Source organism: Canis lupus, chromosome 31 (assembly GCF_011100685.1).
Source record: "Canis lupus familiaris isolate Mischka breed German Shepherd chromosome 31, alternate assembly UU_Cfam_GSD_1.0, whole genome shotgun sequence".
Classification (NCBI taxonomy): domain Eukaryota; kingdom Metazoa; phylum Chordata; class Mammalia; order Carnivora; family Canidae; genus Canis; species Canis lupus.
The window spans coordinates 2,886,405-2,909,798 of record NC_049252.1 but is presented as its reverse complement, the minus strand read 5'-3'; the positions used below and the strand labels follow the sequence as shown (position 1 = coordinate 2,909,798).

At 34.1% G+C, this 23,394-nt stretch overlaps 1 protein-coding gene and 2 long non-coding RNA genes across 6 annotated transcripts in view; 2 read left to right on the top strand and 1 right to left on the bottom strand.

The window, feature by feature from the left end:
* The window catches only part of LOC119867032, a 40,324-nt gene extending 25,885 nt beyond the window's left edge, over positions 1 to 14,439 (top strand). For both annotated transcript variants that reach the window (XR_005382062.1, XR_005382063.1), the window contains one exon: positions 12,960 to 14,439. This is a non-coding gene — a long non-coding RNA (uncharacterized LOC119867032). The remainder of the gene's footprint in view (positions 1 to 12,959) is intronic.
* The window catches only part of CADM2 (cell adhesion molecule 2), a 1,062,630-nt gene that overhangs the window by 377,302 nt on the left and 661,934 nt on the right, over positions 1 to 23,394 (top strand). The window lies entirely within an intron of this gene.
* LOC111093518 overlaps positions 15,159 to 23,394 on the bottom strand; it is a 28,484-nt gene continuing 20,248 nt past the window's right edge. Inside the window, exons 4-5 of the long non-coding RNA XR_005382064.1 lie at positions 15,649 to 15,702; positions 15,159 to 15,295 (exon numbers count right to left, since the gene is read on the bottom strand). This is a non-coding gene — a long non-coding RNA (uncharacterized LOC111093518). The remainder of the gene's footprint in view (positions 15,296 to 15,648; positions 15,703 to 23,394) is intronic.

Here is a 23,394-nt window from a genome sequence, read left to right as displayed (position 1 = left end):
TGGGACTCAATCCCAGGACTCCAGGATCAGACACCCTGGGCTAAAGACGCTCAACCCCTGAGCCACCAGTCATCCCGATAAAGAGCTTTTTATAAGGAATTGGCGCACATAATTATGGAGATTGAAGAGTCCCAAGATCTGCAGGGTGAGTCAGCAAGCTGGAGACCCAGGAGAGCTGATGGTGTAGTTCTAATCCAAAAGCCAGCAGGCTCAAGGTCCCGGAAGAGCTGATGTTTCAGTTCAAGTCAGGAGGAAAACAAAACAAAACAATACAAAACAAAACAAACAAAACAATGTCTTTCTCAGTTGAAAGGTCATTAGCTAGGAAGAATTCTCTTAGCCTTTTTGTTATATTCAAGCCTTCAACTGCTAGGATGAGGCTCACTCGTATTATGAAGGGTAATTTTGCTTTACTCAGTCTAAATGTTAATCCCAAATCACCCTCACAGAAATAAATACTCAGAATAATATTTTACCAAATATCTGACATCCTATGTGGTCCAGTCAAGTGACACATAAAGTTATCCCTCACGTCTCCTTTATCTACGTCTCTTGGGAGATCAGCTATTAGTAGTGAAGTTGCTTTGCAACAAGCATCATTAAAAAAGAAAAAATAGTGAGACAAAATAAACGAACAAAAATGGATATTCAGAGGACCATCTTACTTTAGGAATTGCCGGTCAAGCATATGATCCAGTCTTTATGAAAATGAGAGCTGTGAAACATTTCCATTCCAATAAACCTGGTTAGAATTAGGCAGTCAGAGGTTAAAGGGTGAGAGTTTCACCTGTAAACTTAAAAAATTGAAAGTCTTATTAACATAATTCATGTAAAGCTACTAACTCTACTAAAAACAGAATAATTTAAATAGTCTTTAACATACTCTATTTCGTTGTAAATAGTATAATTTGATACATAAAGAAAAAGATAGTTTCTTATTTCTTTTCATTATATTTCCTCAATGGATTTGATTCAGGTACAAAAGATATAAGAAGAAAAGCTTGTCCTATAAGAGACATGCTCATATTTACTGTGATAACAAGAGTCATTCAATATCCTTTCTCATAATGATAATTTTCTGGGTAATTCTATATTTTCAGAGTTTCCTAGTATAAACTGTGTTCTAGGAAATCTTTGTCAAGACATTCTTAATGCAATCATTACCTACACTGTTCTAAATGACATCTTTTATCTTCTATTCAGAGATTTCAATTGCTCGCTTAAGAGTCCAGAGATTGTTTTCTCCTCACAGAGCCTCTCAGCATTTATTAAGGTTCAGCGTTCAGAGATTTAGCCATAAATGAAACGGTTAAATGAAATGAAGTTGTCTTCTGGCTCTAAGTGGCATTTCTTATGTACTCCAATCTCTTCTGTTTCTTCATGTATTCGCATGTCAACCTTAGTAAAGTGGGAGCAAGGACATTAAATAGAGAGAGTGCAGTTTTCATGGTATCAGTGTTCACTGATATCTATCCCAGGTGTTCGTTTCTATGGCTAAGGCCTCCCACTTCTCATTCCCTCCTCATCCCTTTTCTGTCTTCTGCTACAATCTAGATTTACATTCAGCATTGGAGTGGGAAAGAGAAATGTTTCTAGGAGCTTCTGAGAAGGACCATCTTTTTTTTTTTTTTTTTTTTTTTTTTTTGACTGAGTTGATTGAGGACAAACAAAAGTCCACTGAATAAACAACCTAAGTTGAATATGTTGAAATTCAACTACTCCTCAAATATCACCAATGCAATTCATTGATAAGAAGATACCACAAAATTGCATTTATTGCTTACCTTGGTAAAGGAGAATATAAACCTAACAAAACTTAGGGTCTTTTTTAAATCTCCCATTCCGGACACTACTGTATCATCATTTATCTAAGTATTATCTGCCTTTCATTTATTCAGTTATTTCAGTCAGAAGTTAAAAAAAATATACTATTTAATACAAAATGGAATGTATGCAAGGAGAGGAGAGTTAGCCACATCAGTAGCCTCACACCATAGTATTCAGTATGGAAACAAAGCCTGTGTTGTCTGGGATAAGGTTTGGATGATTAGCCAGGGAAAATGGAGAAAGAGGAGTAGACAGTTCCCTCATTCTAAAGAAGAGATAGCTTCTGACTTGAGTCTTGAAATATGGGTTGATATTCCCCTGTGGAACAAGGAATACATCTAAAACAAGGGGTATTTACTTGAAGCGTGAGTTAGTGTGGAAAGAATGTTGGCAGTATTTTGCATATAGCTGTGATCAAACAGAAATATTTTCAAGGAACAAGATAAAATGCTCTCAAAAAATTATTTTAAAGGTAAAGCTTAGATATGCTGAACAAGTGTTTGATTTAATAGGCTCAGTCTACCTTTTCATGTTTATTGCTTAGTACCTTTCTCAGAAGAGTATGTGAACATTTGATACATATGTGCATTAAATCTATTGATTATTTGATGAACCATATTTCAGATGCTTACTCAAATAAAATATTTCTGAATTTGACATGATTGAACTGAGTAAAAGAGTCATCTTTGGTGAGTTAAAGTATTTTTGATTAAACATAGAAGTGGTTTCTTCCAGCTGATTTGCTTACCATAGTGGAGGGAATATTTCATGTTTTAAAATTAACATATACTCTGTTCAGGCAAACAGGGTCATCAAAATGATATCACATCAAAATAGGCATAATTTATGGTTAAAGCAATAACTGATGCTTCTTTCAATGGTTGAAGGGATGTAAGCTGGTAAAAGGAATAAAGTATTGTCTCTCAAGTGACCTTGAATATTTAACCACCTGCTCAATTTAATCAGGGATCACACAGGGTTGGAAAAGCTGGCTGGGTAAGAACTGACGAGAGTATGCTTCCCCATATGTAAAGTTTACTGCACAGGCTAAGGGAATGTGGGAATTGTTCAGCTGCTTGCAAACATATCTAGTCCTGAAAACGGGAATGTGCTTCTAAGTTAGGTAAAGGTTTCTAAGACCTGAGTCTTGTCTGTGTACACACACACACACACACACACACATCAGTGCATGCATACGCATGCATATATGTATTTATATCCTAAAGTATAAAACAGGGGATCCCTGGGTGGCTCAGCGGTTTGGCGCCTGCCTTTGGCCCAGGACACAATCCTGGAGTCCCAGGATCGAGTCCCCCGTCGGGATCCCAGCATGGAGCTTGCTTCTCCTTCCTTCTGTGTCTCTGCCTCTCCCTTTCTCTCTATATATCTATCATAAATTAATTAATTAATTAATTAATCTTTAAAAAATAAAGTATAAAACAGTAGTTATTTGGTTATTTCTTTAAACACTTTTACACCTAAGGCAGATGCAAGATTATGACATTTTATCCCTTACTATAAGAATTGATGTGAATCACATATTTATTTGTATAATCTGAATGGTTCCTAAAACGTTAATAATCAAGGCCTCGTAGTCCATCTTATACATTATTCTGATGCATCCAAAACAGCTTTATAGAATCTGTACATAATGAGTGTTGTCATTTTTTTATACTGTAAAAGTTATACTGAAAGACAAGCACAGGAAACAAGAAGTCACTTTTTAAAAATTTACTTTTATTGTTTTTTATTTTAACTCTAGTATAATTAACATACATTGTTATAAGAGTTTCAGGGGTACAATATGGTGATTCAATAATTTTATACATTACTCAGCGCTCATCATATAAATGTACTCTTAATCCCCCTTCACCTATTCACCTAGGTCGCCTTTTTTTTTTTTTTTTTAATTTGCAAGTCTGACATTAGTAGACACTCTCTTGCCAAATAAAAACACAGGAAAACAACTGCAAGATTATCTAAGTTAACAAGTTTACATTAGTATGTTAGCAGTAGAAAATGGCAAATTTCTTATGTGGTTATCACAATAAAAATTCAGAGATAAAGGTGATTGTGATTGGAGATTCAGGTTTCATAGGGCCCCTCATAGTGTCATTTACTTGGGGATCCAGGACTGACTAGATTTATTTTTGGCTCATCTTAGAGTTCAGTAGTGGCTTCTATCTTGTTTTGTTTTCTTGTTTCTTGACTTGGAAGGTCATATACAAATGTACAGTGGTAGGAGGGTAAAACCGGTTTTGCTTCCACAGCATCTATACCACCTACGTGTTTTTTTGAAATTCATAATTTTATGATTTAAAAAGAAAATCACCTTCTGTCTTAAGTGACTAAATGACCATATCAAATCCAGCTTAGCTTTTTAATTGATGTTATATTCTCTGGACCTGCTGCATCCATGTGTTTCTGGTTACTAATACAGCTGAATTGTTCTTCCTCAATGGTCATACCTCAAATGGTATGCTGCTTTCATGGAGTCAGGGTAAGCTTTATTTTTTTTTATTTTTTTTAAGATTTTTTAAAGTTTATTTATTCATGAGAGACACGGGGGAGAGAGAGAGACAGAGAGAGAGAGAGAGAGAGAGAGAGAGACAGATACACAGGCACAGGGAGAAGCAGGCTCCATGCAAGGAGCCTGACATGGGACTCCATCCTGGGACTCCAGGATATGCCCCTGGCCGAAGGAAGGTGCTTAACCACTGAGCCACCCAGGGATCCCTCATGCTAAGCTTTAAAGAAATTTTAACACCAATGAGCCTATAAGTGGGAGATTTTCTTGCCAGTATATACTGATTCTTCCCCCTTGAGTTTCTGAAAGCTTATTTATCTCTCGACACTGTGAACATATTCCACTGGATCTTCCATAGAGTAACCTTTAATCTATTCTTAAGGATCAACTAATAAAATGATTTGTTGTGGCTATCATTTTTTCTGGGCAATAATATTTGAATTTTTGTGTTTATTTTTTATGCTTTAAAGAATTGAGGAGAAAAGGCCTATCTCATGGAATAGAAATTTCCAAAGCTCAGGCTACCTTTAGGGAAGTTGAAGTCAGTGGCTTTTGTAACTGAAAAGTAACACGCAGCAGGATTCCATTCTATTAGAACACTTCAGAAATGAATCACAGTTAGGCAATTTTCCTGCTCTGAATTGCAATGTAGGAAACTTTATGAAAATGACAATTGGTTCTATAATTTTTATGTTTCTCTTTATCTTTGTTCTTGCCCCTCTGAATTTATCCCTCCCTTGCTGCTTCACATCTAAATACTCATAGCTTTAGAGCTTTAGGGAAATATTGTTATGCTTTATTTTTAACAGTTTAATGAATTATATATGATTTTTTTGCATTAAAGATTTTTTCCAATGAGCTATTTTATCACAGCGAGTCATTATTTAGGAACTTTTTTGTTTCTTTTTCCTTAGATCTTTTCTCCCAAGTAGCACTCATTTCAAAATCTCTTTTGTTATAGTATTGCTATATAATTTGATTTCTATGTCGGTGGTGAAAGCATATTCATTAGATGTCTTCCTTGCTAATTTTTTCTTTCTACTCAATATTTTTTTAAAGTTCTATTTCCAAAATCAATGCACTGGAAATTAGTAAAGGATTAAGCAATCACTTATTCTTGTTTTAGAATGAAAATTTGACCATTTGAATTTGCAGTAAAAATATTAACTTTGAGAAAACTGAGCATGTTTAACTTTTATTTCAATAAATGTTAGATTATTAGTATATTATGATCAGCTGCAATTTTACATAATTATAATGTACTTATTTTATTTTTTTAAATGTAAATGCAAATATTATTCTTTATTTTTCAACATGATTTTTTTCTAGGTAGAGATCATGAATCAGGAATAAAACAGGTTTATAGTGTTCAACATGTCAACTTAAACGTTGACAAATATACCTTTATTTATATTCAACTACATGATATAATGAAAAGACGTTTTTATCATTAGGCTGACTAGTGTAATGAGATAATGAATTGTTGTATAATTGCTAAGTCCACCACTATTTGAAAAGTCCTTCATTAACATATGAAACTTTAGAGAAAGTTTCATGTGTGAAAATGTAATATATCAAATCAAAATATAGTCTATTTTAGTGTCAAAAATAAGTATTCATGCATGGTGTCATGTGCATGTGTGTGTTTTAAACATATGTCATTGTATACAGAATAACCTAACAGAGAGATGTAGAGAGAGACAGCTCATTCTTTTGCTATGGTCAGAAAAGTCACACTGACTTTCTATGTAGATGCCTGATTCTCACAAGTTGGACTAGTTTCTGTTAGTATAATTTAGTTAGAAATTTTTTTACTGCCTTTTTTTCCATTCATTTAGTAGACAAGAATTCCTTGAGTACTTACTATGTGCTAAGCACCATTCTAAGTATAGGATATAGAATAGGGACAAAATAATTAAAACTCACTCTACTGAAACTTGCATTGTGGTGGTATGTAGATGAAAAAACATGATAACAAGTCACATGTGCAATATAGTAATTGCAGTAAGTACTAAAGAGAAAACAAAATGGGAGAAAAGATGGAAGTTGTGAAGTTAATACAGGGTGGCCTTTGAGTCATGAGGATATCTGAGGAAAGAATATTTTAACAAGTGGTAAGATCCAAGGAAGGAGTGAGTCTATTATTTTTGAAAAGGTAAAGGGGCTGGTGTAATTTAAGCAGGAGGGAAATAATGGGCTATTTATTTATTTATTTTTGACTTGTTTGGAATAAATCTGGATGACTGCTGCCAAGTTCTCTCTTTGTTGTAGCATGATCTGGAAATAATGAAGTATGAATGTTGTGATCCACTGAATAGGCCATTTTAAACCATGTTCTGAATTAAATAATTTACTGTAACTAATACTACAGAGCATTTAAAAAAATATTTATTTATTTATTTATTTGTTTATTGATTTAAGAGAAAGAGAGGGAAGGAGAGAGAGGGAGGGAGAGAGGATGTGAAGTGGACTCTGCTCTGAGCACAGAGCCCAAAGTGGGGCTCCACCCCACGACTGCCAGATCATAGCCATGAGATCATGACTGAACCAAAATGAAGAGTCAGATTCTTAATTGACTGAACCACCTAGGAGCCCCAGAACATATTTTATATACTAAATAAATGCTTAGAAGTCAAAATTTGAGTAGACAGTGCCAGCCCTCCACAAATGCTTATCTAGTGGATAGGGTTGATGGATTATAAGAAAATTTCAACAAATTAAGTAGCAGAGGGGAATTGCTAGCCAGAGTAAGAATGCTACAATGCCACAATGTTTGGGGATGTGTTCTTATACAAACAGTTGAATTCTACAATCAATTTTGAGGAATGATTGGTTTTAGCATGGAGAAAACCAAAGGAAAAAACGTCTGAGGAATAGTAAAGAAATAAGAGCTGTGATGGGATGGGGTAGGGCATCTCCAAGCAATAGCGAAAAATCAGAGTGGCTGGTAGACAGAGCTCCAGGAGAAAGTGAAGAGAAGTTAGAGGTGTAGTCCAGAGTCAGTCCATACACAATCTGCAGGCCTGTGAAGGACTCTGGTGTTTTGATAATTGGAAGCCACTGAAAGATTTTAACTAGAGGAATATGAGATCTGTATTTTGAAAAGATGTAAGTTTATATTTTGCAAAATGTTCATGATTTTCAGTAGATCACAAGGTGTGGGAAAGAGAATTCTACTTACAAAATTCTTTTGCAAGGTACAATAATGATTTCTGGAACACAGAAAAGAACAGTACAGCTCGGAATGTTCAAATGCCATGAGCTAAGTTGTACTCAATTTTCCATGTGCATTTAGTTTTTTTATTTTACAACTGCTATACTCCATTCTTACTATCTTGCCACGTTTTTGAAAGGGGTCTTTGATGCAGTAGCAGAAAATGATTATTTATAAATACCAAATTAAAACAAAGTGTTGGAAAATTTTTGAACAGCTTCTCCAAGACAAAATTCTGAAAAATTGATTTAAAGACAAATCAAATCAGAGAAGTAAAGACATTGTTCACTTTCCACTCTCTGCCAGGGTGGAGGTATGGGGGTTAGCTAACACAAGTTCTTCTATAATTAATGAGGCTATTGGAAAAACGTTTTATGATTTTCTATTTGTAGGGTGCTGGGTGGCTCAGTCAGTTGATTGTTTGCCTTTGGCTTGGGTCGTGATCCTGGGGTCCTTGGACTGAGTCCCTCATCAGGCTTCCTGCTCTGTGGGGAGTCTGCTTTGCCCTCTGCTTCTGCCTCTTTGTCTCTCATGAATGAATAAATAAATCAATTAAATTAAAAAATATTTTCTATTTGCATTGAGATAATTTTAAATATGAATTTTGTTATTATTCTGGTTTTTCAACTAAATGTTGTATTTTATTTAACATAAACCCTTCAACATATATGGGAAAATCCCTAAAAGGAAGAGGGATATAACCATTATTGACTTAATTTTAAAGGTGGTTTGTCAACACTCTCCATCACTCTCAACAAATTATAGAAATCACAGCCAAACTCAGGGAGAAAATGATTTGCTGAAATTCAAAAAAACAGCTGTCACAAAAGAAAAAATAATAGAGATATTTGTATTACTCATTTCTGGGTATATATTCCTTCCACCTGTCACCAAATTCTTATTACTGGAATAATTTATTTTTCATTCAGACCATCTCTCAAAGGTAAGCTAATTAACATTTATAATGAACTACATAGTATAGCCTACTTTTTAAAATGTATATTATTATCCTATTGAATTATTACACCAGTTTTCCTGGAAAGGAATCACTTTTCACATTTTACAAATAGAAAACTCAAATTCTACAACATCATAGAGCTGCTAAATGGCTTTAACCATAGAACTTTAATGGTGTCTTATCCTTAGTCTATTCGCCTACGTCATACCACCTTCCCAAGGGTTGTACTAACATGCACTCACATTTTAAAGCCGGGGAGGCAGGACAATGTAGGAAACTGCCACGTCTAGTTCCCCAAAGGATATTATGTAAATATGTCAGAGACAAAGAACCCAGTAAGGACCATGGGCTGTGCTGTCAGATGGAGGAAGGGAAGCATGGTAGGTTGGGACCCAGATTTCTCTGACCTCACTGTGAGTTTGATAGCCAGCTGTTATTTCATTCAAATGAATTGTAAAGGACATTTTATAGGCAAGGCTATTTCATCTCACCACTATTGACATTTTCAAATGGATTATTGTTTGCTCTGGAAGACTGACCTATACCTTGTAGACTGTGTAGCAGAATCCCTGACCTCTCTACCCAGTTGATCCCAGTAACTTCCTCTCCCCAAGTTGTGACAATCGAAAACATTTACAAACATGGCCAAGTGTCTTCTCGAGAACAAATCAATCCCCAGTTGAGAACCATTTTGTAAATGATTTTGAGTTTTGCTTCCTGGAAGTACTCATCTAAGAACTTGGCTAAACCATGGCCAGTCTTACTAACATCAGGGTGTCATATCAATCCTTTATGAAGAAATAAGATAGTCAAGCCCACCCACACACAAAAAGAAATAAATAGTATAACACAGATCCATGAAAAAGATTTTTAACAGTAGATTCTAAACCCAGAGTTTAATGAAATAAAGAGAAACAAGATAGGCAGATTGTCTAAAAGTGTCATTGGTAGGTGCGAGTGGGTCACTTAAAACTCTGAGCTGAATATGCATTTTCACGTGCCTAGTGATTTCTGAAAATCATTTGCTGTGATGCATTAAGCTAGCCAATTTAAAGAGTGATTGACCAAAGGAAAGAAATTTGCATAGCCAATAAAATTGATTACAAATTTGGGAAAAATTGAGCACCAATCTTAGAAAAGCTGTTTATGTGTTACATCCATGAGAAATATTCATTATGAAGACATATTAGCTGAGTGCTGTTAATTGTAAATTAAGAGTATAATATATGTGCACCACAGAAATGGATAACTTAAGACTGATAGGCTGCTTTAGTGCATGACTGACCAAACATTGATTTCAATGAAAAATTGAAGCTGCAAATAGGAAAAGAAGCTTATAGATAGTGGGTTGCGCTTAATGTGAAATTGTGCAAAATCAACTGCAGGTTAGCAGTTGGTCATTCTTGAAACACTTTATAATGTGACACTGGTGTTGTGTAAATTCAAACAAATATAAATCATTGTCTTAAGAGTCCTAAGGGATGTGGGGCAATCTCTCCACCGGGATGTCTTCTTTTACAGCCTCATTACACCTGCCCATGATTCATGGGTGTTAGGCTTGACTGAGGAGGTGGACGGGGCTAAGGAACTCAGTATGCTATATCTCAACCATGCAAATGAGCATATTTCCCTGTGACTAAAAAGGCAGCATTTCTAAAAGAAATGGATTAATCTCTGTCTATTCTTATTATCCCTTTGTTGAGATTCTCAAAGTAATACAAGCTCATGGAAAAGCATTCTCAGTATGGCATTGTATTGCATCTTTAAAGCTAGACAGAGCAATTTTATCAAAAAGTACTCTGATGTGGGGCAAGCAAAGTGATAACAAGGGGCAGGTGCACCATGTGTGGAATGTAAATGAATTAAGGGCTAAACCTATTGGAAATCGGATATGTATGTCAAGATGTGTTCTAGAGTATCGTCTCTGGTCTCTGGTCAAATTATGAGTCTGTGAATAGAATTCTTCCTAATGAGATAGTGTGGGGTCTAGGATACCCCCAATGTTATACCGACAGTAAAGCCCTCTTTACTCTCTGATTCTCTTTATTCTAGGGAAATATGGATATGGGTTTTTGAGGGGAAAAGAGGGAGACTAATATTCTTTCAACTCCACTAATAGTAGTAAGCAAATTGAGAGAACAATACTTTATTGGAGTCTGTAGATTTGTCCAATGTGCCTGGCATATTGAAAGTGAGGCAAAGAATGCGATCCCAAGTCTGTGAAAACAAAAATTTCCTTTTAAACTTAAATTAAATTGCTATATTTAAGCATAAAAAATATTCTATCAGGAAGATTATCAAAGCCTATTTAGAGAATCATATCAGCAACCCTCCACTAAAATATTTAAACTCAGTTATCATATAATGCCATTGCATCCAAGTCTATGATAATGTAATTATTATATTATATATGAAATTAAATTTAAAATATATACACATACAAAAAATAAATACAAAACAATTTGTTCATTCTTGAAAATATCAACTGGGAGGCACCTGGGCGGCTCAGTAGTTGAGCGTCTGCCTTCGGCTCAGGTGATGATCCCGGGATCCTGGGATCGAGTCCCACAGGGATCGAGTTCCCCCCACAGGGAACCTACTTCTCCCTCTGCCTGTGTCTCTGCCTCTTTCTCTGTGTCTCTCATGAATAAGTAAATAAATAAAATCTTTAAAAAATATCAAGTAGAATTTCTCTCAGTTTCTAGAATACAATTGATTTTGATGTATTAAGCAGATTAATTATTAAAGATTATTACTAAAGTTAGCATAAAGAACCATTAGTAAGCAGAATAGAGAGCTTTATATATTTCTGACAAAACTTAGGAATTTAAATACTAATTGCTCATCTATCACTATCTAATAAAACAGCAACTGTAAAATAAATTAAAAAATATATGACCCATCTATTATATTAAAAGGTAGTGTCTTTGACAATATCGACATTCAAAACATAGCTGTGAACTTAAAATTAAGCAAAATCACAAAAGCTGACTTCCATAAATCAAATTTGCTTTTCAGATAAGACTTATTTTTGATCTTTGGATTCATGTATTCAACTGTGCATAGGTCATCATGACTTCCACAGATTAGGGACAGTTGAAATTTGATATAATAAAAATTGAATTAGGGATCCCTGGGTGGCGCAGCGGTTTGGCGCCTGCCTTTGGCCCAGGGCGCGATCCTGGAGACCCGGGATCGAATCCCACGTCGGGCTCCCGGTGCATGGAGCCTGCTTCTCCCTCTGCCTATGTCTCTGCCTATGTCTCTGCCTCTCTCTCTTTCTCTGTGTGTGACTATAAAAAAAAAATAAATAAAAAATAAAAATTGAATTAATCATATTTTGTTCTAAATTGGCCTCTCCTTGAATAATTAATTTTTGACACAACCATTTAGAGTAAGCTAAATCTTACCTTCTCTCCCAATCCAATTAATCTAATTAATCACACCTATCACCACATCCCTGCAGCAAACCATCATTGCATTTCACTGGAGTACTATAAGAGTATTGATCACTAGCTGGTCTTCCTAACTCTGGATTTGTTCCCTCAATACCAATGTTCACTCTTGTAGAGCTACCAAGCCATTCCCCTTTTTCAAAGTCAGTCTATAACTACAGAGAACCATCTGCAGTATAGCATCCTGAGCATACAATATCTCATTCATTGCCTTTGCTCATATTGCCACCTACAGTTTTACCCTCCACTCTTCCCAAGACACATTATATCATTTAATACTTCTCCATTTTTTCCATCTCTTTCTTGCTTATACTTAAGACAGTTAAGTTACTGTCTGGGAAGCTATTTCTACCAAAACTCTTCCCTATGAATATTCAAGGAATAGCTAGCCATTTCTACCACATGCCTTTGGAAAGCAAGAAGAGAAGATATGTATTGTGTTTTAAAGGGAAGTAACATTTTTTTTTTCCTGAAAGTATTGGTAAAAAGGAGTGGATATGTTATCAGGAAAAAAGCCCTCAGGGGTATATATATATGTATTTTTTTTTTTCTGCCAACAATTCTGAATGGGATTTGAGGTAGCATCAGCTTTGGGGATGCTTTTCAAAAATAATTAATTCCATAGAACTTTTGTTTGGACCTCCCATAACTTATAGGGCCTGCCCAATGAGATTAGGCATATGGAACAGCTCAGATTTCCCTGAAGTAATCACATCTCACCCTCTTTTTTTTGTTTGTTTATTTTAATTTATTCATGAGAGACAAAGAGAGAGAGAGAAAGAGATAGAGAGAAAGAAAGAGAGAGAGAAAGAGAGGCAGAGACACAGAGGGAGAAGCAGGCTCCATGCAGGGAGCCCGATGTGGGACTCTCCCGGGACTCCAGGATCACACCGTGAACCAAAGGCAGGCACTCAAGCACTGAGCCACCCAGGGATCTCTACATCTCACCCTCTTAAAGACAGATGTTTTCCATTACAGGGGTAGCTGCATGTTTGCTGAAGCAGGAGGAATGTCTCTGCAAGCAAGTTCTACTTTTCAGATACTACAATATGAAATAAAAGAGGATGTCTCTTAACTTTCAAGATAGTCCCCAGATTTCACTTGTCAAAAACAGTCTTTTTGAAGAGATTTCTAGATTTCTTCATATGAACATCAAATAATTAGCTACCATTGCCCACACTCCCCCATTTGATATATGTGAAGTTAAATGGAAAATCTGCCCACTAGAGATAGGCAGGTGCTATATAAACACATCTGTAGGTCATTTAGAAATTACTATCATCACTCTTTTCATTAAAGTGACATGCATATATTTAGAAACTGCTTTTCAAAAACCTAATGAAAGACTGTCCTTGATAACTTCTCTATATGTTCATCTATAAATCATTATTAAAATCCTTTACATAATGAGGCGCACATTCTTGGGGAAGAAAAAAAGGAAGTTTCAATTCTCCCATTTTTTTAAGGTGAACTGGAATTCAACCTATTTGTTTACATCATTTTATACCTGTTGTCACTGCATGTGTGAAAAGGTGCTTCCTTCCTATTTCAGAATTTTATACAGTTATGAATTGTCTCGTATCATATTTTCACTAACATTGAGATTATTGTTTTACTATGTAGAAATAAATACATAGTTTAGAGCATCTCAAAATTCATGCACTTGTATCTAGAAGCAACGTTAAGTTTTTCATGTGAAGATCCCCAAGACATCTCTATTGAGCTCATTGTATACTTCCAGTAAACCATGTATGTTGATATGGTGTCACAGATAAAGTCTAAATGTGTATATGAGAGTTACAATAGCTGTTTTCTGCCTGAGTACTCAAAGGTACTTTGAGACTTCTGCCGAAGCCTGCATTTTGCCCTCGTTCATGGAATTCCTAGGCTAAATGGCACTGCACAGGAGGTAGACATAGACTTGTTAAACGAGTAATGGGTTTCTGTGATCATCTCACACACAATTTCCAAATTTAATCCTCCTTATATAGAGTTTTATGTAAGGTCATTTCATAGTGTGTGTATGCTGAGGAAGATAGCTAACGTGCATAATTTACTGAAATAGACATCTGTTAGAGGTAAACCAGTGAGGTCATTTTTATATTGAAATCTGTGAGAGAGCCCATGGAAACAAAGTATAGTGCAAATAGAATATTACCTCCTGATTAAAACACCTGTGGATTCAATTGATACCATTTCATGTTGCATGGCATTGGAATTAAAGTCCCCAAACACCAAGCTCCTTAGTGTAGCCAATACTAACAACTCAGGAGTCTCATTTGAAAATCCAGTTTAGCCTTTACACAAAGCATGCACATCTCAACATATGGTTATCTGTTATTTTTCATGTAAAGGACTGTGATATTTTGATTTCCTATTTTTATATGGATAACTGAAGCATTTCAAAGGGGCCTTACATGTATGTGTTTGGTTGTTTTCATTCTGCACTACCTGAACAATAAAATGAACCAAGAGGTGATGCAAGAAAATGATAAAGGGTACTTGTGGTTAAGTATAATCACTCCACCAAGGGATGCCTGGGTGGCTTCATCAGTTAAGCATCTCTCTGACTGTTGATTTCAGCTCAGGTCATTATCCCAGGGTATTGGGATGGAGCCTTGTGTCCAACTCTGTGCTCAGTATGGAGTCTGCTTGTCCCTCTCCCCACTCTATCTCTACAATACATAAATGAAATCTTTAAAAAAATCAAAAAATAAACACTCCTCCAAAATGGACATTGAGACTTACTTATGATAAGGCTTTATTATTTTTATTATTTTAAATATTTTATCTATTTATTCATGAGAGACATAGAGAGAGAGGCAGAGACACAGGCAGAGGGAGAAGCAGGCTCCATGCAGGGAGCCTGACGTGGGACTCGATCCTGGGTCTCCAGAATCACCCCTGGGCTGAAGGCAGCGCTAAACCGCTGAGCCGACCAGGCTGCCCCATAAGGCTTTATTAAAAGTAATAGCTTTTTCCAGAGAAAAAAGATGTACTGTATATGTCTCATTGGAAAGGTTTTATGACTAAAAGGATGAATTTTAAATAATATATAATCTATTGAATGCACTGCATTATATCAACTCTTTCTATAGCAAGCTTGTTTTTACCAATTTAATCTAGCAGTGCCTATAATAAAAATTATCACAGGACTATGAGAAAATGCGTGTTTATTTCTCATTTTTAGTTTATTTTAAAAATCACACTAGTCATATTTGAAGGTGAAAGCACAAGCTGTATTTCCAAGATGTGTTTTTCCTCAGTAGAATTATGTCATGGGGAAACACTATGGATATCCATCAAAGTGAAACCTACAAGGACATAAGAGCTCGTTATTAGTGAACATTGTTTGCAACCTTCAGATGGCTTCAGCATTTCTGTCACAAAATGGCAAGCAGAATGAGAGATTAAAGCACATTGTACCCTCGAAATTAACATCACTACATAAATTATGGCTTTTATATAAATCTAAAAGGTTCTATCTTTTATTTTAAAACAATGACTTATTACAGCCTCCAATTTTTGTAATAAAATGTTACAGCAAGTTCAAGTTCAGTTAGGTCAATGCTGGCTTCAGGTTAACATTATTGATCGAAACTTGCTAAGGCATCCTGGCAGATACAGTGCAATAGCTTTGGTCGGGAAACTAAGCTGAGCAACATACCCTTGTGGTTCTGATGCTTGTTCTGGATCGTTTGCTTGTTCGTACTACAAAAACCTAGAAGAATGGAAAGAGGATTAAGTGTAGGATTTTAAAACACTGGTAAATGGCAAAGTGCTATTTTTCACATACTACTGAACACTTTGGTAGCATATGTGCAATTAGATCTTTTGTTTATGTTTTTAAGAAGTTTTGGTAAATGAGCATTTTATTCTTATCCATATCCTAAAAATACCAAAGCTTTAAAATGTGCAGTATTATGATGATTTTCAGATTATATATAATTTATATTCATAGATATATAAGTATGTATTCAGATTATATTATATATGATGCATAAATATATATCAGGGGTGCCAGGGTGGCTCAGTCGGCTCAGGTCACGGTCTCAGGGTCATAGGATAGAGCCCCACATCCTGCTCCTCAGGGAGCCTGCTTCTCCCTCTCCCTCTGCTTGCCACTCCCTCTGCTTGTGCTCTCTCTCTCTCTCTCTCTGTCAAATAAGTAAAATCTAAAATAAAATAAAATAAAATAAAATAATAAAATAAATAAAATAAAATAAAATAAAATAAAATAATAAATAAAATACAATGTACGTCAAACATACTTAGTACTAGGCATACTTTGTGAATCAAAATTAGGAGAGCTTTTTTTTTTCTTTCTTTCAAGATTATTCCCTCTTTTACACAAGGTTGATAAGGTAATGGTAAGTGTTGGAATGAAGGCTGCAATCTGCTATAATGGGAGAAGGCTTTTCTCTTTGCCACCTTGACTGATACAGTTAATGTGTGCATCTATGACCTTGACAATTTTCAACAAATGTATTTGAAGTAAAGAGAACTATACTTCAGGCAAAATATCATAGCAATCAAAACCTTTGGTGGTTAAATTGACTAAAAATATTGGCCTATTATTCAATTTATTGCATTTCTGTTAGTAATAGCCTTGGTTGACAGAGAAATTCCTGGGTGCCTTCATTGACATTTATGAACAGAATTCCAGTTTAAAGATAGTAATCCACTACTGATTTTCTGAGGGACATATCATTAAAATGATATTCCTTTATATTGTTTAGTAGTCATTTACTTGTGGAATGATAAACTACAGTGATGATATTGGAAAATATGTAAGTGGAAAATTCTTCTCACAGATGGAACAATTTGTACCTAGGTCAAGCACACATGTGGGCCTGATTATACACTATAATGGGCAAACTCTTACATTTAAAATTTTAAATAGCACTATTTGAACTTTTTCCTCTGTGAGCAGCTCTCAGGAAGATGAACATTCCTATAATTGAAATGATCATGTGCATTCTGACCCTAATTGGGTAAGTTTAATATTAGGTGCACGCCAAGCAATCATGGGAAGCAATTATGGGCACTTGTCCTGGGGCTGCCATCGCCCAGGTGCTGCCACCTGATTGTCGTTTGGTAATTTTCTTGGTACTTCCCAACTACTCCTTAGCATCAGTAAAATGATGCAATGTACTTCAAGTAAGTGAAGTCTCCTTGGAAGTACAAGTAAATACTTAATTATTTAGTTTGTGGCTTCATATAGGGGCTGTCTGTTCACCTAGAATGTGCAGATATATAATGAAATTTGTCTTCTGAAGAGACTTGCATGGAAGTCAAATTGGAGATGAAATATTTGCGATTAGCCATACAGTTCCTTTTGAAATTTGGAAAAAACCTTAAATAATAGTGATGATAGAGGCATTGCCAACTTTGGGATTTTTTTTTTTTTCAAGTCTTTGAAGTCTGACTTTGCAGAACAGATTGTAAATCTCTGGCCCATTACACACCTGCGGAGATTTTGGTGTTTTATTTCTCTTGGGTGAAACTGCAGAAGCCCAAACCATGTTAATCACTGTCAGAACCAGTTGTATAAAATGCCAAAATGCAGTGAACCAAGGATTTTATAATAAATATGACAATGCAGTCAGAATGTTGTTTTGTTAGGCTTGTTATTTGTGGTAATTTTTCATTTATAATCTTTGAAAGGAGAAAGTTCTAAGGCTTTTATCAGAAAAATTTTAACCACAGGGGAGATGTCACCATATTGTATAAATAAGACTCTAAGTACTTGTATAATAACAAATCCAGACAGAAATAAATAAACTAATTTAATAGTAGCACTTGCTTTAAATGCCTTAAAATGCTGGCTTGAAAAAAAAAACAATATCAAATATCACCACTAGAACTATATATATCTCTATGAATGGCATGTTAATTCTTAGAAGGATGAATATTCTCATTGCATTATTTCATATCAATCTTTCATTTTATTATCTTTCTTTCATTTATAAATGAATTCTTAAATTTTTACAAATTAGCAGGTATAATTGGAATATGGAGAATTGTAGTTTTAATCTTCTACCAGTGTTCTTATTTGAAGTAGACAGTGAATTAAATAGAGTTAAGATTATTACAGCTAGCTTAGATATGTCACTGGCTGTTCCTTATATTCTGACATGTGCGTTCAATTTATTTCTCAAAGGAAACGCATTCTGTGAAAAGAGAATGAATATATCATAATACTTCATTGATTGATATGTCCAGTTAATGATAGGTGATTTTGATACCTGATATCAAAATTATGTTGTATCCATATATTTTAATATTCATGCACCCTCTGGTGAAATACATATATTAACATGTTAATTTTAGTGTGGGTTTTTCTATTGAATAACCATTTACATAAATATAAAATATCTTCAATATACTTGCACATTTATTTCTTGCTAACCAACACATAAGCAAAATGTTTTATGTTATTATTTCAGTTTCGTGAATATTTATTTTGCACCTATCATGCCCTGGAGTAATATACAGAAGGTATGCAAAAGAAAGAGAATATACACTCCTGGGCTAAAGATTTTTACTTAGAAATATAATAATTCCAAGGCTGGATAGATCATCCTTACCACATGCTTTCTGCAGTGTTAAGACACAATTTTCTGATTGTCTGTTTATTGACCATGTTTATTTACAATTAAATCATTAGGTCCCAGGATAGTTCCTGGCACATAATAAGGAATCAATAAATATGTCTTTATTTAGAGGGTTGATTAAATTCTTAGTTGCTATAAGAATTAGAGAAAAGTTGATGTAGTAAGGAGTGCTTTCATGCTACCTATGTTTCTGGAGTACTTTTCATACTGTATATATTTCTAAGGTTAGCATTACATAGGTATGCTCTGCGGCTCAGCCTATTTTCAGCCCTGTGATTTGGACTGAAAAGGAGTGAGACTAAAATGAATGTAGTGATATACCAAACTTTGTTCACTCTCATGTCCTAAAGGTTCCTACTACGTGCATGTGAATACCACATAATTACACAGGATACATTTGAGAATCCAGAATCTGCAGTTAGAAACTACCTGAAATTGATAACATGACCTTCTCAAAAGTGTAATGACCTTCTCAAAAGAATCCTATGTTCTCCTCATTCATATCTTGGGGGATGCTTAGGCTACAACATTGAAGAAATAACTGAAGTAAAAAAGCATTAATGAATTATCCACAGAAATTAATTTGGGTACATTTTTATGGCCTCATAGTAGAGATGTCTTCTTAATAATTTTAGCAATTACTAAAGCTATTATCACCTGAGTTTTGTGTATGACTAGAGCTCTTGAATACTTAAAACTTTTCAGTTTAAGGCTCTGGGTTATACATCACTAACTATTGTTCAATGGTGATAGGGAAGCATTGTGTCCTTCACAGACCACTAGCTTCTGATGATCTAATTTAATCTTTAACAATAGTTACAAGGAAGAGCAAAAAATACAGTGTTGAAAGGGATGTTTTAACTATTGTACATGTAAATGATTAGAGGGGAGTTGGCTAAGCATTGTGTGGACCAACATTATTTCTAAACATTTCCCTGCAGTCAATTCTTAATTTTCCATGCTAACAGAGTAAGTAGTATCAAATAGGGAAGATCTATAGATCTATAGATGAGATTCATATACATATCTGAAAGAAACATTTTAGCTAGCAAAATAATACTTAAATTTATTTGCCTTGTATCCACATATTTTATATGTATATACACATCTATTCTAGAAATACCACTTAAAAATAAATACCTACATGACACCTTTTTTCAAGCAGAACATACTTTATCCTGACAGGAAAGATAGTATGTTTCTAATGATTTTTACAGAGTTTAGATATATACAGATGAATATGGAAGAAAATCTCTTCTTTCACCATTATTTCCTTAAAGACTTCTCATTGTACCAATCTGTATCTTAGTTGCCCACCTTATGCATTGGTTGATATTGTAATACAATATCTGTCCCAAACCATCCTCCAACCTCTTCAGGAAAAAAAGACAGGACCAAAAGCAATAGACTGTTTTACTTTGTCTTAGAGATAATAAAATCTAAAATAAAAAAATATATATATTCCTAGTAGTTGGGATTTCTCTCTTCATAGATCCTTCTTTCAAAATAATTTTTGATAATGAAATTTTTAAATATTTAATATTTAAATAAAGATTTACTTATTTGAGAAAGAGACAGAGCATGCGGGCACAATGGGGGGGGGAAGGGCAGAGGGAGAAAGAATCACAAGCAGACTCCCTGCTGAGTGGGGAACCCCACTCAGGGCTCCATCTCAGGACCCTGAGATCACAACCTGTGCCAAAACCAAGAGTTGAATGCTCAGCCAACTGAGCCACCCAGGCACCGTAATAATGAACTTTTTAAAGACTGAAAATGTTGCTGAAGGAAGAATACAAATATGTAAATAAGGGTAAAATACTTAAACATTGGTAATGGAGAATTGAACCAAAGATTAATGATGGAGAATTGTTATATGTATATAATATATATAATATGTTTGTTATATATATTATAACATGTTATGTGTTCTATGTATATGTGTATACTACATTTATATATAATAATTAAATATATATATAACATTTCATTATGTTATAATTCTCCATCATTAATATTTGGTCCAAATCTCTATCATTACTAATTAAGAATCTTACATACATACATATACATATATATGTATATATATGGCACATATAGACTTTTTGACAAAATAACTCCATTTTCTGAACTTCATTTTTTTCTCACTAATGTGTGAGGTTGTGAATTGGCAATATGTTAAAAAGATAGAGAAAAGTGCCTGGACAATTAATTCATTGTCTATATCATATCAGTCATTTGACAAAGTCCCTCAAATGTTCCTGTGTTAAAGAAAAATCATTCCATATAGAAGTCCAAAAGGAAATCACTACTAGAACTCTGAAATGTTTTACAAAAATAGTCAATTAATGATGCAAGATATATTTTGACATTATATACCTCACACATAGAAATAAGCATTTTATTTAAAGAAATAGCAAGATTAGGGGAACCCTGGGTGGTGCAGCGGTTTAGCGCCTGCCTTTGGCCCGGGGCGCGATCCTGGGGACCCGGGATCGAATCCCATGTCGGGCTCCCGGTGCATGGAGCCTGCTTCTCCCTCTGCCTGTGTCTCTGCCTCTCTCTCTCTCTACTATCATAAATAAATAAAAAAAAAATTAAAAAAAAAGAAATAGCAAGATTAAAAAAAAAGAAATAACAAAATCAAGAGATTATAAGAGACATTGAATTCCTGTTTATAAACAATTCCAAAAAGTAAAATGTCAGGGAGAAAACTATATATAAAGTCCCATTATGTTAGTGGCTGTAAATGCCAAGTAATACCTACATTGATCAAAATGTATGGGTTTTGTTTTTATATTCTTTATAGCTACCCACTCTAATTTCTAAAGATCATCTAGAGACAATTTTAACTGGAAAGATGGAAAATAAATTGAGTAGGATTTTACCATACAGAGATTTTGGCCCACATTCAAGATGTTCAGGTATTTTTGAGTCTAATGCTAGAAATTCTCTTGTAATGTTCAATATCCATTTCCAGCTTAGTAATTCTATATTGTTATTTTCCATATTTTTGATGGTCTTTCAGTAAAAATACCATTTAGTCATTCATTTATTCAACAAATATTATCTTAAGACATTGTTATGAATCAAATAAAGATTACTATGTCCTTTAATACATACTCTCTAATCCCTAAGCAACACTGTGCTTTAGATATATTATTCACATTCTCAAGGTGAAAAAATTCAAGTTCAGAGAAGCTACGCGCTGTGCCAAATTTATACCACTGATAAGTCATATAGCTGGGATGTGAAGCCAAATCTGATTGCAATTAAAGTTCTTTCCACTATACGACTTCAGTTTTTCTTCCAATCTCTTGTTCTCTTCTTTCCCAATAAAGACAAATTCACTGTCTTTTCAGTTCCCAGAAAGGAAATGAAAAGATAATTTTTAGATGTAAGCTAAAGATAAAAAGTAAAAAACAATATGTTTATTTACATAAATTATAAAATTATAAAAGACTTGGTTCCCGATTCCTTTCTTCAGATAATTCAGCTTTATGAATTCATCCCATTATAAAAACTTCAATACCATCTTCCCTTGGCTATCTTATAGTATTTGCAACAATAAATAAATGTGCTTGTGATTATTATTATTATTTTATTTATTTCAATAATCACATTTAAAGACATGTAAGTGACTTTATATTATAATTAAAGTGACTTTAAATTATAATATCTAATAGTTACTGGGCACTTAATTATAATCAGTTTTTATGCTAAGCATTTCATATGCAATGTGTAACAATTCTCAGAGCAACTATGTGAATTGGATACTATTAACTCATTTTACAGGTAATAAAACTCATGATTATCAAAGAATGCCGAAGCTCTTAGACTCTAGATCATCCATACTGGATTATTTTTCTTTAAGTGTCCTCTTAATAGACATGCCCTGGTTGGTCGTACATCTCCTAAACCACATGCCTGTTACCTAACTGCAGTTGAGTTTTAATATAATATTACTAATTATATCCCAACAGATTTAGCAACTGAAGTAATAATGTGATATTTTTAATACATATTCACAGCAGGGACCATAAGACAAGGTTTTTGTATAATTAGTAGCACAGTTAACTAATTGGTTGATGGATTTGAGCTACTTGAACTATCAATTTATTAATCTCGTTGGTAATACAGCAGAGAAGAAAAAACTTAGAGTAAGACATGTTAGAAATATAATACAAAAAAAAGGAAAAATGTAAAAGAAAATGAAGCCACTGAATATAATAGAACTCATTCAAAGAACTAGGAATTTAATATTCTTGCTTACAAGGATGAAAAATAAGATGAATATCACACAAATTCTATAAACACATATGTTTTGAAAAAGGATATATATGGTGGTTTACTTTTTATTTTGAACTTGTTAGTACTAGTTCAATCATGGTATGCCATCCTGATATGTTTTAACGTTATTTGGGTTTCTCTATATTAAATATCAAAATTACAGCACATGTTATTTGAACTTTATAAACAACGTTATTAAATTTATTAAATGTGAATAATTTGCCTTTAAAATAAAAACATAATTTTAAGAAAACATCTTAATTTTAAAAATAATGACAAAAATATTTTCAATGAACTAGAAGAAAAGTTTTTTTTGACATCATGGAATTTAAAATATTAATTTCTCCTGAAGTTTCCTTTAAGCAAATAAATATTTCACAGCATTAAAGCATTTGTTTCTATATTATAGTCATCAGATCTTTAAATAGAAAATGCTTCCCACATAGCAGAATCTACCCCAGTTTTTGTTTAATTTGCTCTTATTTTCTGTTGTTTCTTTCGACTCTAAT